Here is an 11,382-nt window from a genome sequence, read left to right on the forward strand (position 1 = left end):
TCTGCCATCTCAATATAGGAGTACACGAGCACATAAACATAATTTCTAGAACTGTTCTGTGTCACTTCATGTGCATTTTACTTATTTTGAGAAAACTATCATCATATCATATACAAAGAGACAGCAGTTTAAAAAAAACACCAATGTTTCAGGAGTTTATTACACAGAATACGTCACATGCTTATTAGATAACTGTATTTGAGTTGATGTATATGCTTTTATTCATTATTCTTTAATTTTCACAAATTTAGAAAAGTAATCAAAATGTACTCAAAAGTAATTAGTTACATTACTTTAATAAAGTAATTGAAAAAGTTACACTACTATTACATTTTAAACAGGGTAACTTGTAATCTGTAACCTATTACATTTCCAAAGTAACCTTCCCAACACTGCTGAAGACTGGGATGAAAATGTAATGGAATGGAACAGAGTGGTGATGTTTGGTTGGGAAAAAAAGTGTCAAAACAAAAATTTTATTAATCTGTGTGTAATGCTAATGAAAAGTGCAATATGGGAGAGAAGAACTGTGGCTAAAAAGGAAATCATTGTGTTGGATGTTTGGACTGTGTTTAAAAGGAAAATCGAATTATATATTGAAAGGCTGTATGTGTATTTTAAAGGTGTAAATATGTTGGATTATTTTTATGATGTTTTTACCCCAAAAGTTTATTGTGTTTTAAATGATTCAATGTGGAAGCTGCCAGGAAGTGAAGGACATTTTTAAATTATCTATGTAAAGGAAAGATGTGTAATGTAGAGATGTGTATAGAAGAAATGCTGTATTTTCTATTGCTTGTGTTTAATCTATTGTACTTTATTTGAAATTTCTTTAATAAAAAAAAAAAAAAAAAAAAAAAAAAGGCTATGACCGATCTCGTCTGATCTCGGAAGCTAAGCAGGTTTGGGCCTGGTTAGTACTTGGATGGGAGACTGCCTGGGAATACTAGGTGCTGTAAGCTTTTGGGTTTTCTTCCCTACTTATACAATGTACTGGCGATTAGAATGGCTGATCTTTAAATAGCCCTCTCTTTGCAGCAACCTTCGCTTATGGCCATACCAACCTGGCTATGCCTGATCTCGTCTGATCTCGGAAGCTAAGCAGGCTTGGGCCTGGTTAGTGCTTGGATGGGAGACCGCCTTGGAATAGCAAGGTGCTTTAAGCTTTTTGGAAATTTTTCACTAAGTATATAATAATCTTGCAAAAAAAAAAAATAGTGTCATTGCCCAATCTCTGAATATTAGCAGGTTTGGGCCTGGTTAGTACTTGGATGGGAGACCGCCTTGGAATAGCAAGGTGCTTTAAGCTTTTTGGAAATTTTTCACTAAGTATATAATAATCTTGCAAAAAAAGAGTCAATGCCCAATCTCTGAATATAATATATATATTAATCTTGCAAAAAAAAAGAGTCAATGCCCCAATGTCTGAATATTAGCAGGATTGGGCCTGGTTAGTGCTTGGATGGGAGACCGCCTTGGAATAGCAAGGTGCTTTAAGCTTTTTGGAAATTTTTCACTAAGTATATAATGATCTTGCAAAAAAAAAAAAAAATAGTGTCATTGCCCGATCTCTGAATATTAGCAGGTTTGGGCCTGGTTAGTACTTGGATGGGAGACCGCCTTGGAATAGCAAGGTGCTTTAAGCTTTTTGGAAATTTTTCACCAAGTATATAATAATCTTGCAAAAAAAAAAAAAAAGACTCAATGCACAATCTCTGAATCTTAGCAGGTTTAGGTCTAGTTAGTACTTGGATGAGAGACCGCCTGGGAATACCAGGTGCTTTAAGCTTTTTGGAAATTTTTCAGTAATTATATAATAATCTTGCCAAAAAAAAAAAATAGTGTCATTGCCCGATCTCTGAATATTAGCAGGTTTGGGCCTGGTTAGTACTTGGATGGGAGACCGCCTTGGAATAGCAAGGTGCTTTAAGCTTTTTGGAAATTTTTCACTAAGTATATAATAATCTTGCAAAAAAAAAAAAAAAAGAGTCAATGCCCGATCTCTGAATCTTAGCAGGTTTAGGTCTGGTTAGTACTTGGATGAGAGACCGCCTGGGAATACCAGGTGCTTTAAGCTTCTTGGAAATTTTTCACTAAGTATATAATAATCTTGCAAAAAAAAAAGAAAAAATTGTCAATGCCCGATCTCTGAATCTTAGCAGGTTTAGGTCTGGTTAGTACTTAGATGAGAGACCGCCTGGGAATACCAGGTGCTTTAAGCTTTTGGGTTTTCTTTCCTACTTATATAATGTACTGGCCATTAGGATGACTGATCTTTAAATAGCCCTCTCTTTGCAGCAACCTTCGCTTACGGCCATACCAACCTGGCTATGCCCGATCTCGTCTGATCTCGGAAGCTAAGCAGGTTTGGGCCTGGTTAGTACTTGGATGGGAGACCGCCTGGGAATACTAGGTGCTGTAAGCTTTTGGGTTTTCTTCCCTACTTATACAAAGTACTGGCGATTAGAATGGCTGATCTTTAAATAGCCCTCTCTTTGCAGCAACCTTCGCTTATGGCCATACCAACCTGGCTATGCCTGATCTCGTCTGATCTCGGAAGCTAAGCAGGCTTGGGCATGGTTAGTACTTGGATGGGAGACCGCCTGGGAGTACCACGTGCTGTAAGCTTTTTGGAAATTTTTCACTAAGTATATAATAATCTTGCAAAAAAAAAAAAAAAAAAAAAAAAGAGTCAAAGCCCGATCTCTGAATCTTAGCAGGTTTAGGTCTGGTTAGTACTTGGATGAGAGACCGCCTGGGAATACCAGGTGCTTTAAGCTTTTTGGAAATTTTTCAGTAATTATATAATAATCTTGCCAAAAAAAAAAATAGTGTCATTGTCCGATCTCTGAATATTAGCAGGTTTAGGCCTGGTTAGTACTTGGATGGGAGACCGCCTTGGAATAGCAAGGTGCTTTAAGCTTTTTGGAAATTTTTCACTAAGTATATAATAATCTTGCAAAAAAAAAAAATTGTCAATGCCCGATCTCTGAATCTTAGCAGGTTTAGGTCTGGTTAGTACTTAGATGAGAGACCGCCTGGGAATACCAGGTGCTTTAAGCTTTTGGGTTTTCTTTCCTACTTATATAATGTACTGGACATTAGAATGACTGATCTTTAAATAGCCCTCTCTTTGCAGCAACCTTCGCTTACGGCCATACCAACCTGGCTATGCCCGATCTCGTCTGATCTCGGAAGCTAAGCAGGTTTGGGCCTGGTTAGTACTTGGATGGGAGACCGCCTGGGAATACTAGGTGCTGTAAGCTTTTGGGTTTTCTTCCCTACTTATACAATGTACTGGCGATTAGAATGGCTGATCTTTAAATAGCCCTCTCTTTGCAGCAACCTTCGCTTATGGCCATACCAACCTGGCTATACCTGATCTCGTCTGATCTCGGAAGCTAAGCAGGCTTGGGCATGGTTAGTACTTGGATGGGAGACCGCCTGGGAGTACCAGGTGCTGTAAGCTTTTTGGAAATTTTTCACTAAGTATATAATAATCTTGCAAAAAAAAAAAAAAAAAAAAAAAAAGAGTCAATGCCCGATCTCTGAATCTTAGCAGGTTTAGGTCTGGTTAGTACTTGGATGAGAGACCGCCTGGGAATACCAGGTGCTTTAAGCTTTTTGGAAATTTTTCAGTAATTATATAATAATCTTGCCAAAAAAAAAAATAGTGTCATTGTCCGATCTCTGAATATTAGCAGGTTTAGGCCTGGTTAGTACTTGGATGGGAGACCGCCTTGGAATAGCAAGGTGCTTTAAGCTTTTTGGAAATTTTTCACTAAGTATATAATAATCTTGCAAAAAAAAAAAATTGTCAATGCCCGATCTCTGAATCTTAGCAGGTTTAGGTCTGGTTAGTACTTAGATGAGAGACCGCCTGGGAATACCAGGTGCTTTAAGCTTTTGGGTTTTCTTTCCTACTTATATAATGTACTGGACATTAGAATGACTGATCTTTAAATAGCCCTCTCTTTGCAGCAACCTTCGCTTACGGCCATACCAACCTGGCTATGCCCGATCTCGTCTGATCTCGGAAGCTAAGCAGGTTTGGGCCTGGTTAGTACTTGGATGGGAGACCGCCTGGGAATACTAGGTGCTGTAAGCTTTTGGGTTTTCTTCCCTACTTATACAATGTACTGGCGATTAGAATGGCTGATCTTTAAATAGCCCTCTCTTTGCAGCAACCTTCGCTTATGGCCATACCAACCTGGCTATACCTGATCTCGTCTGATCTCGGAAGCTAAGCAGGCTTGGGCCTGGTTAGTACTTGGATGGGAGACCGCCTGGGAGTACCAGGTGCTGTAAGCTTTTTGGAAATTTTTCACTAAGTATTTAATAATTTTGCAAAAAAATAAAAAAAATAGAGTCAATGCCCGATCTCTCAATATTAGCAGGTTTGGGCCTGGTTAGTGCTTGGATGGGAGACCGCCTTGGAATAGCAAGGTGCTTTAAGCTTTTTGGAAATTTTTCACTAAGTATATAATAATCTTGCAAAAAAAAAAAAAATAGTGTCTTTGCCCAATCTCTGAATATTAGCAGGTTTGGGCCTGGTTAGTACTTGGATGGGAGACCGCCTTGGAATAGCAAGGTGCTTTAAGCTTTTTGGAAATTTTTCACTAAGTATATAATAATCTTGCAATAAAAGAGTCAATGCCCAATCTCTGAATATAATATATATAATAATCTTGCAAAAAATAAGAGTCAATGCCCCAATCTCTAAATATTAGCAGGTTTGGGCCTGGTTAGTGCTTGGATGGGAGACCGCCTTGGAATAGCAAGGTGCTTTAAGCTTTTTGGAAATTTTTCACTAAGTATATAATAATCTTGCAAAAAAAAAAAAAAAATAGTGTCATTGCCCGATCTCTGAATATTAGCAGGTTTGGACCTGGTTAGTACTTGGAAGAGAGACCGCCTTGGAATAGCAAGGTGCTTTAAGCTTTTTGGAAATTTTTCACTAAGTATTTAATAATCTTGCAGAAAAAAAACTCAATGCCCGATCTCTGAATCTTAGCAGGTTTAGGTCTGGTTAGTACTTGGATGAGAGACCTCCTGGGAATACCAGGTGCTTTAAGCTTTTTGGAAATTTTTCAGTAATTATATAATAATCTTGCCAAAAAAAAAAATAGTGTCATTGTCCGATCTCTGAATATTAGCAGGTTTAGGCCTGGTTAGTACTTGGATGGGAGACCGCCTTGGAATAGCAAGGTGCTTTAAGCTTTTTGGAAATTTTTCACTAAGTATATAATAATCTTGCAAAAAAAAAAAAAAAATTGTCAATGCCGATCTCTGAATCTTAGCAGGTTTAGGTCTGGTTAGTACTTAGATGAGAGACCGCCTGGGAATACCAGGTGCTTTAAGCTTTTGGGTTTCTTTCCTACTTATATAATGTACTGGACATTAGAATGACTGATCTTTAAATAGCCCTCTCTTTGCAGCAACCTTCGCTTATGGCCATACCAACCTGGCTATGACCGATCTCGTCTGATCTCGGAAGCTAAGCAGGTTTGGGCCTGGTTAGTACTTGGATGGGAGACTGCCTGGGAATACTAGGTGCTGTAAGCTTTTGGGTTTTCTTCCCTACTTATACAATGTACTGGCGATTAGAATGGCTGATCTTTAAATAGCCCTCTCTTTGCAGCAACCTTCGCTTATGGCCATACCAACCTGGCTATGCCTGATCTCGTCTGATCTCGGAAGCTAAGCAGGCTTGGGCCTGGTTAGTGCTTGGATGGGAGACCGCCTTGGAATAGCAAGGTGCTTTAAGCTTTTTGGAAATTTTTCACTAAGTATATAATAATCTTGCAAAAAAAAAAAATAGTGTCATTGCCCAATCTCTGAATATTAGCAGGTTTGGGCCTGGTTAGTACTTGGATGGGAGACCGCCTTGGAATAGCAAGGTGCTTTAAGCTTTTTGGAAATTTTTCACTAAGTATATAATAATCTTGCAAAAAAAGAGTCAATGCCCAATCTCTGAATATAATATATATAATAATCTTGCAAAAAAAAAGAGTCAATGCCCCAATGTCTGAATATTAGCAGGATTGGGCCTGGTTAGTGCTTGGATGGGAGACCGCCTTGGAATAGCAAGGTGCTTTAAGCTTTTTGGAAATTTTTCACTAAGTATATAATGATCTTGCAAAAAAAAAAAAAAATAGTGTCATTGCCCGATCTCTGAATATTAGCAGGTTTGGGCCTGGTTAGTACTTGGATGGGAGACCGCCTTGGAATAGCAAGGTGCTTTAAGCTTTTTGGAAATTTTTCACCAAGTATATAATAATCTTGCAAAAAAAAAAAAAAGACTCAATGCACAATCTCTGAATCTTAGCAGGTTTAGGTCTAGTTAGTACTTGGATGAGAGACCGCCTGGGAATACCAGGTGCTTTAAGCTTTTTGGAAATTTTTCAGTAATTATATAATAATCTTGCCAAAAAAAAATAGTGTCATTGCCCGATCTCTGAATATTAGCTGGTTTGGGCCTGGTTAGTACTTGGATGGGAGACCGCCTTGGAATAGCAAGGTGCTTTAAGCTTTTTGGAAATTTTTCAGTAAGTATATAATAATCTTGCAAAAAAAAAAAAAAAAAAAGAGTCAATGCCCGATCTCTGAATCTTAGCAGGTTTAGGTCTGGTTAGTACTTGGATGAGAGACCGCCTGGGAATACCAGGTGCTTTAAGCTTTTTGGAAATTTTTCAGTAATTATATAATAATCTTGCCAAAAAAAAGAGTCAATGCCCAATCTCTGAATATAATATATATAATAATCTTGCAAAAAAAAAGAGTCAATGCCCCAATGTCTGAATATTAGCAGGATTGGGCCTGGTTAGTGTTTGGATGGGAGTCCGCCTTGGAATAGCAAGGTGCTTTAAGCTTTTTGGAAATTTTTCACTAAGTATATAATGATCTTGCAAAAAAAAAAAAAATAGTGTCATTGCCCGATCTCTGAATATTAGCAGGTTTGGGCCTGGTTAGTACTTGGATGGGAGACCGCCTTGGAATAGCAAGGTGCTTTAAGCTTTTTGGAAATTTTTCACCAAGTATATAATAATCTTGCAAAAAAAAAAAAAAGACTCAATGCACAATCTCTGAATCTTAGCAGGTTTAGGTCTAGTTAGTACTTGGATGAGAGACCGCCTGGGAATACCAGGTGCTTTAAGCTTTTTGGAAATTTTTCAGTAATTATATAATAATCTTGCCAAAAAAAAATAGTGTCATTGCCCGATCTCTGAATATTAGCTGGTTTGGGCCTGGTTAGTACTTGGATGGGAGACCGCCTTGGAATAGCAAGGTGCTTTAAGCTTTTTGGAAATTTTTCAGTAAGTATATAATAATCTTGCAAAAAAAAAAAAAAAAAAAAAGAGTCAATGCCCGATCTCTGAATCTTAGCAGGTTTAGGTCTGGTTAGTACTTGGATGAGAGACCGCCTGGGAATACCAGGTGCTTTAAGCTATTTGGAAATTTTTCAGTAATTATATAATAATCTTGCCAAAAAAAAAAAATAGTGTCATTGCCCGATCTCTGAATATTAGCAGGTTTGGGCCTGGTTAGTACTTGGATGGGAGACCGCCTTGGAATAGCAAGGTGCTTTAAGCTTTTTGGAAATTTTTCACTAAGTATATAATAATCTTGCAAAAAAAAAAAAAAAAGAGTCAATGCCCGATCTCTGAATCTTAGCAGGTTTAGGTCTGGTTAGTACTTGGATGAGAGACCGCCTGGGAATACCAGGTGCTTTAAGCTTTTTGGAAATTTTTCACTAAGTATATAATAATCTTGCAAAAAAAAAAGAAAAAATTGTCAATGCCCGATCTCTGAATCTTAGCAGGTTTAGGTCTGGTTAGTACTTAGATGAGAGACCGCCTGGGAATACCAGGTGCTTTAAGCTTTTGGGTTTTCTTTCCTACTTATATAATGTACTGGCCATTAGGATGACTGATCTTTAAATAGCCCTCTCTTTGCAGCAACCTTCGCTTACGGCCATACCAACCTGGCTATGCCCGATCTCGTCTGATTTTGGAAGCTAAGCAGGTTTGGGCCTGGTTAGTACTTGGATGGGAGACCGCCTGGGAATACTAGGTGCTGTAAGCTTTTGGGTTTTCTTCCCTACTTATACAATGTACTGGCGATTAGAATGGCTGATCTTTAAATAGCCCTCTCTTTGCAGCAACCTTCGCTTATGGCCATACCAACCTGGCTATGCCTGATCTCGTCTGATCTCGGAAGCTAAGCAGGCTTGGGCATGGTTAGTACTTGGATGGGAGACCGCCTGGGAGTACCAGGTGCTGTAAGCTTTTTGGAAATTTTTCACTAAGTATATAATAATCTTGCAAAAAAAAAAAAAAAAAAGAGTCAATGCCCGATCTCTGAATCTTAGCAGGTTTAGGTCTGGTTAGTACTTGGATGAGAGACCGCCTGGGAATACCAGGTGCTTTAAGCTTTTTGGAAATTTTTCAGTAATTATATAATAATCTTGCCAAAAAAAAAAATAGTGTCATTGTCCGATCTCTGAATATTAGCAGGTTTAGGCCTGGTTAGTACTTGGATGGGAGACCGCCTTGGAATAGCAAGGTGCTTTAAGCTTTTTGGAAATTTTTCACTAAGTATATAATAATCTTGCAAAAAAAAAAAATTGTCAATGCCCGATCTCTGAATCTTAGCAGGTTTAGGTCTGGTTAGTACTTAGATGAGAGACCGCCTGGGAATACCAGGTGCTTTAAGCTTTTGGGTTTTCTTTCCTACTTATATAATGTACTGGACATTAGGATGACTGATCTTTAAATAGCCCTCTCTTTGCAGCAACCTTCGCTTACGGCCATACCAAACTGGCTATGCCCGATCTCGTCTGATCTCGGAAGCTAAGCAGGTTTGGGCCTGGTTAGTACTTGGATGGGAGACCGCCTGGGAATACTAGGTGCTGTAAGCTTTTGGGTTTTCTTCCCTACTTATACAATGTACTGGCGATTAGAATGGCTGATCTTTAAATAGCCCTCTCTTTGCAGCAACCTTCGCTTATGGCCATACCAACCTGGCTATACCTGATCTCGTCTGATCTCGGAAGCTAAGCAGGCTTGGGCCTGGTTAGTACTTGGATGGGAGACTGCCTGGGAGTACCAGGTGCTGTAAGCTTTTTGGAAATTTTTCACTAAGTATATAATAATCTTGCAAAAAAAAAATAAAATAAAAAAAAAGAGTCAATGCCCGATCTCTGAATCTTAGCAGGTTTAGGTCTGGTTAGTACTTGGATGAGAGACCGCCTGGGAGTACCAGGTGCTGTAAGCTTTTTGGAAATTTTTCACTAAGTATATAATAATCTTGCAAAAAAAGAGTCAATGCCCAATCTCTGAATATAATATATATATTAATCTTGCAAAAAAAAAGAGTCAATGCCCCAATGTCTGAATATTAGCAGGATTGGGCCTGGTTAGTGCTTGGATGGGAGACCGCCTTGGAATAGCAAGGTGCTTTAAGCTTTTTGGAAATTTTTCACTAAGTATATAATGATCTTGCAAAAAAAAAAAAAAATAGTGTCATTGCCCGATCTCTGAATATTAGCAGGTTTGGGCCTGGTTAGTACTTGGATGGGAGACCGCCTTGGAATAGCAAGGTGCTTTAAGCTTTTTGGAAATTTTTCACCAAGTATATAATAATCTTGCAAAAAAAAAAAAAAAGACTCAATGCACAATCTCTGAATCTTAGCAGGTTTAGGTCTAGTTAGTACTTGGATGAGAGACCGCCTGGGAATACCAGGTGCTTTAAGCTTTTTGGAAATTTTTCAGTAATTATATAATAATCTTGCCAAAAAAAAAAAATAGTGTCATTGCCCGATCTCTGAATATTAGCAGGTTTGGGCCTGGTTAGTACTTGGATGGGAGACCGCCTTGGAATAGCAAGGTGCTTTAAGCTTTTTGGAAATTTTTCACTAAGTATATAATAATCTTGCAAAAAAAAAAAAAAAAGAGTCAATGCCCGATCTCTGAATCTTAGCAGGTTTAGGTCTGGTTAGTACTTGGATGAGATACCGCCTGGGAATACCAGGTGCTTTAAGCTTCTTGGAAATTTTTCACTAAGTATATAATAATCTTGCAAAAAAAAAAGAAAAAATTGTCAATGCCCGATCTCTGAATCTTAGCAGGTTTAGGTCTGGTTAGTACTTAGATGAGAGACCGCCTGGGAATACCAGGTGCTTTAAGCTTTTGGGTTTTCTTTCCTACTTATATAATGTACTGGCCATTAGGATGACTGATCTTTAAATAGCCCTCTCTTTGCAGCAACCTTCGCTTACGGCCATACCAACCTGGCTATGCCCGATCTCGTCTGATCTCGGAAGCTAAGCAGGTTTGGGCCTGGTTAGTACTTGGATGGGAGACCGCCTGGGAATACTAGGTGCTGTAAGCTTTTGGGTTTTCTTCCCTACTTATACAAAGTACTGGCGATTAGAATGGCTGATCTTTAAATAGCCCTCTCTTTGCAGCAACCTTCGCTTATGGCCATACCAACCTGGCTATGCCTGATCTCGTCTGATCTCGGAAGCTAAGCAGGCTTGGGCATGGTTAGTACTTGGATGGGAGACCGCCTGGGAGTACCAGGTGCTGTAAGCTTTTTGGAAATTTTTCACTAAGTATATAATAATCTTGCAAAAAAAAAAAAAAAAAAGAGTCAATGCCCGATCTCTGAATCTTAGCAGGTTTAGGTCTGGTTAGTACTTGGATGAGAGACCGCCTGGGAATACCAGGTGCTTTAAGCTTTTTGGAAATTTTTCAGTAATTATATAATAATCTTGCCAAAAAAAAAAATAGTGTCATTGTCCGATCTCTGAATATTAGCAGGTTTAGGCCTGGTTAGTACTTGGATGGGAGACCGCCTTGGAATAGCAAGGTGCTTTAAGCTTTTTGGAAATTTTTCACTAAGTATATAATAATCTTGCAAAAAAAAAAATTGTCAATGCCCGATCTCTGAATCTTAGCAGGTTTAGTTCTGGTTAGTACTTAGATGAGAGACCGCCTGGGAATACCAGGTGCTTTAAGCTTTTGGGTTTTCTTTCCTACTTATATAATGTACTGGACATTAGAATGACTGATCTTTAAATAGCCCTCTCTTTGCAGCAACCTTCGCTTACGGCCATACCAACCTGGCTATGCCCGATCTCGTCTGATCTCGGAAGCTAAGCAGGTTTGGGCCTGGTTAGTACTTGGATGGGAGACCGCCTGGGAATACTAGGTGCTGTAAGCTTTTGGGTTTTCTTCCCTACTTATACAATGTACTGGCGATTAGAATGGCTGATCTTTAAATAGCCCTCTCTTTGCAGCAACCTTCGCTTATGGCCATACCAACCTGGCTATACCTGATCTCGTCTGATCTCGGAAGCTAAGCAGGCTTGGGCCTGGT

At 38.9% G+C, this 11,382-nt stretch overlaps 15 non-coding genes and 2 pseudogenes across 15 annotated transcripts in view; all 17 read left to right on the forward strand.

The window, feature by feature from the left end:
• Nucleotides 1–1,046: 1,046 nt before the first annotated feature.
• Nucleotides 1,047–1,166, forward strand: LOC132105302 (5S ribosomal RNA; annotated as a pseudogene).
• Nucleotides 1,167–2,306: 1,140 nt separating this feature from the next.
• LOC132104942 (5S ribosomal RNA) lies at nt 2,307–2,425 on the forward strand. Its single transcript, XR_009423659.1, has one exon. It is a non-coding gene; the product is annotated as a 5S ribosomal RNA (ribosomal RNA).
• Nucleotides 2,426–2,509: 84 nt separating this feature from the next.
• On the forward strand, nt 2,510–2,628 carry LOC132105179 (5S ribosomal RNA). Its single transcript, XR_009423884.1, has one exon. It is a non-coding gene; the product is annotated as a 5S ribosomal RNA (ribosomal RNA).
• Nucleotides 2,629–3,147: 519 nt separating this feature from the next.
• Nucleotides 3,148–3,266, forward strand: LOC132104943 (5S ribosomal RNA). Its single transcript, XR_009423660.1, has one exon. It is a non-coding gene; the product is annotated as a 5S ribosomal RNA (ribosomal RNA).
• An 84-nt stretch (nt 3,267–3,350) lies between these two features.
• Nucleotides 3,351–3,469, forward strand: LOC132105159 (5S ribosomal RNA). The gene has a single exon (XR_009423866.1). It is a non-coding gene; the product is annotated as a 5S ribosomal RNA (ribosomal RNA).
• Nucleotides 3,470–3,989: 520 nt separating this feature from the next.
• On the forward strand, nt 3,990–4,108 carry LOC132104944 (5S ribosomal RNA). The gene has a single exon (XR_009423661.1). It is a non-coding gene; the product is annotated as a 5S ribosomal RNA (ribosomal RNA).
• Nucleotides 4,109–4,192: 84 nt separating this feature from the next.
• On the forward strand, nt 4,193–4,311 carry LOC132105028 (5S ribosomal RNA). Its single transcript, XR_009423742.1, has one exon. It is a non-coding gene; the product is annotated as a 5S ribosomal RNA (ribosomal RNA).
• A 1,135-nt stretch (nt 4,312–5,446) lies between these two features.
• Nucleotides 5,447–5,565, forward strand: LOC132105142 (5S ribosomal RNA). The gene has a single exon (XR_009423850.1). It is a non-coding gene; the product is annotated as a 5S ribosomal RNA (ribosomal RNA).
• Nucleotides 5,566–5,649: 84 nt separating this feature from the next.
• Nucleotides 5,650–5,769, forward strand: LOC132105303 (5S ribosomal RNA; annotated as a pseudogene).
• Nucleotides 5,770–7,966: 2,197 nt separating this feature from the next.
• On the forward strand, nt 7,967–8,085 carry LOC132105064 (5S ribosomal RNA). Its single transcript, XR_009423776.1, has one exon. It is a non-coding gene; the product is annotated as a 5S ribosomal RNA (ribosomal RNA).
• An 84-nt stretch (nt 8,086–8,169) lies between these two features.
• On the forward strand, nt 8,170–8,288 carry LOC132105211 (5S ribosomal RNA). Its single transcript, XR_009423914.1, has one exon. It is a non-coding gene; the product is annotated as a 5S ribosomal RNA (ribosomal RNA).
• Nucleotides 8,289–8,801: 513 nt separating this feature from the next.
• On the forward strand, nt 8,802–8,920 carry LOC132104996 (5S ribosomal RNA). Its single transcript, XR_009423712.1, has one exon. It is a non-coding gene; the product is annotated as a 5S ribosomal RNA (ribosomal RNA).
• Nucleotides 8,921–9,004: 84 nt separating this feature from the next.
• On the forward strand, nt 9,005–9,123 carry LOC132105109 (5S ribosomal RNA). Its single transcript, XR_009423818.1, has one exon. It is a non-coding gene; the product is annotated as a 5S ribosomal RNA (ribosomal RNA).
• Nucleotides 9,124–10,273: 1,150 nt separating this feature from the next.
• On the forward strand, nt 10,274–10,392 carry LOC132104945 (5S ribosomal RNA). Its single transcript, XR_009423662.1, has one exon. It is a non-coding gene; the product is annotated as a 5S ribosomal RNA (ribosomal RNA).
• An 84-nt stretch (nt 10,393–10,476) lies between these two features.
• Nucleotides 10,477–10,595, forward strand: LOC132105212 (5S ribosomal RNA). The gene has a single exon (XR_009423915.1). It is a non-coding gene; the product is annotated as a 5S ribosomal RNA (ribosomal RNA).
• Nucleotides 10,596–11,107: 512 nt separating this feature from the next.
• On the forward strand, nt 11,108–11,226 carry LOC132104946 (5S ribosomal RNA). The gene has a single exon (XR_009423663.1). It is a non-coding gene; the product is annotated as a 5S ribosomal RNA (ribosomal RNA).
• An 84-nt stretch (nt 11,227–11,310) lies between these two features.
• The window catches only part of LOC132105029 (5S ribosomal RNA), a 119-nt gene continuing 47 nt past the window's right edge, over nt 11,311–11,382 (forward strand). The window contains exon 1 of the ribosomal RNA XR_009423743.1: nt 11,311–11,382. This exon is cut by the window's right edge and continues 47 nt beyond it. This is a non-coding gene — a ribosomal RNA (5S ribosomal RNA).

The sequence above is a fragment of the Carassius carassius genome, chromosome 25, assembly GCF_963082965.1.
Source record: "Carassius carassius chromosome 25, fCarCar2.1, whole genome shotgun sequence".
NCBI classification, from domain to species: domain Eukaryota; kingdom Metazoa; phylum Chordata; class Actinopteri; order Cypriniformes; family Cyprinidae; genus Carassius; species Carassius carassius.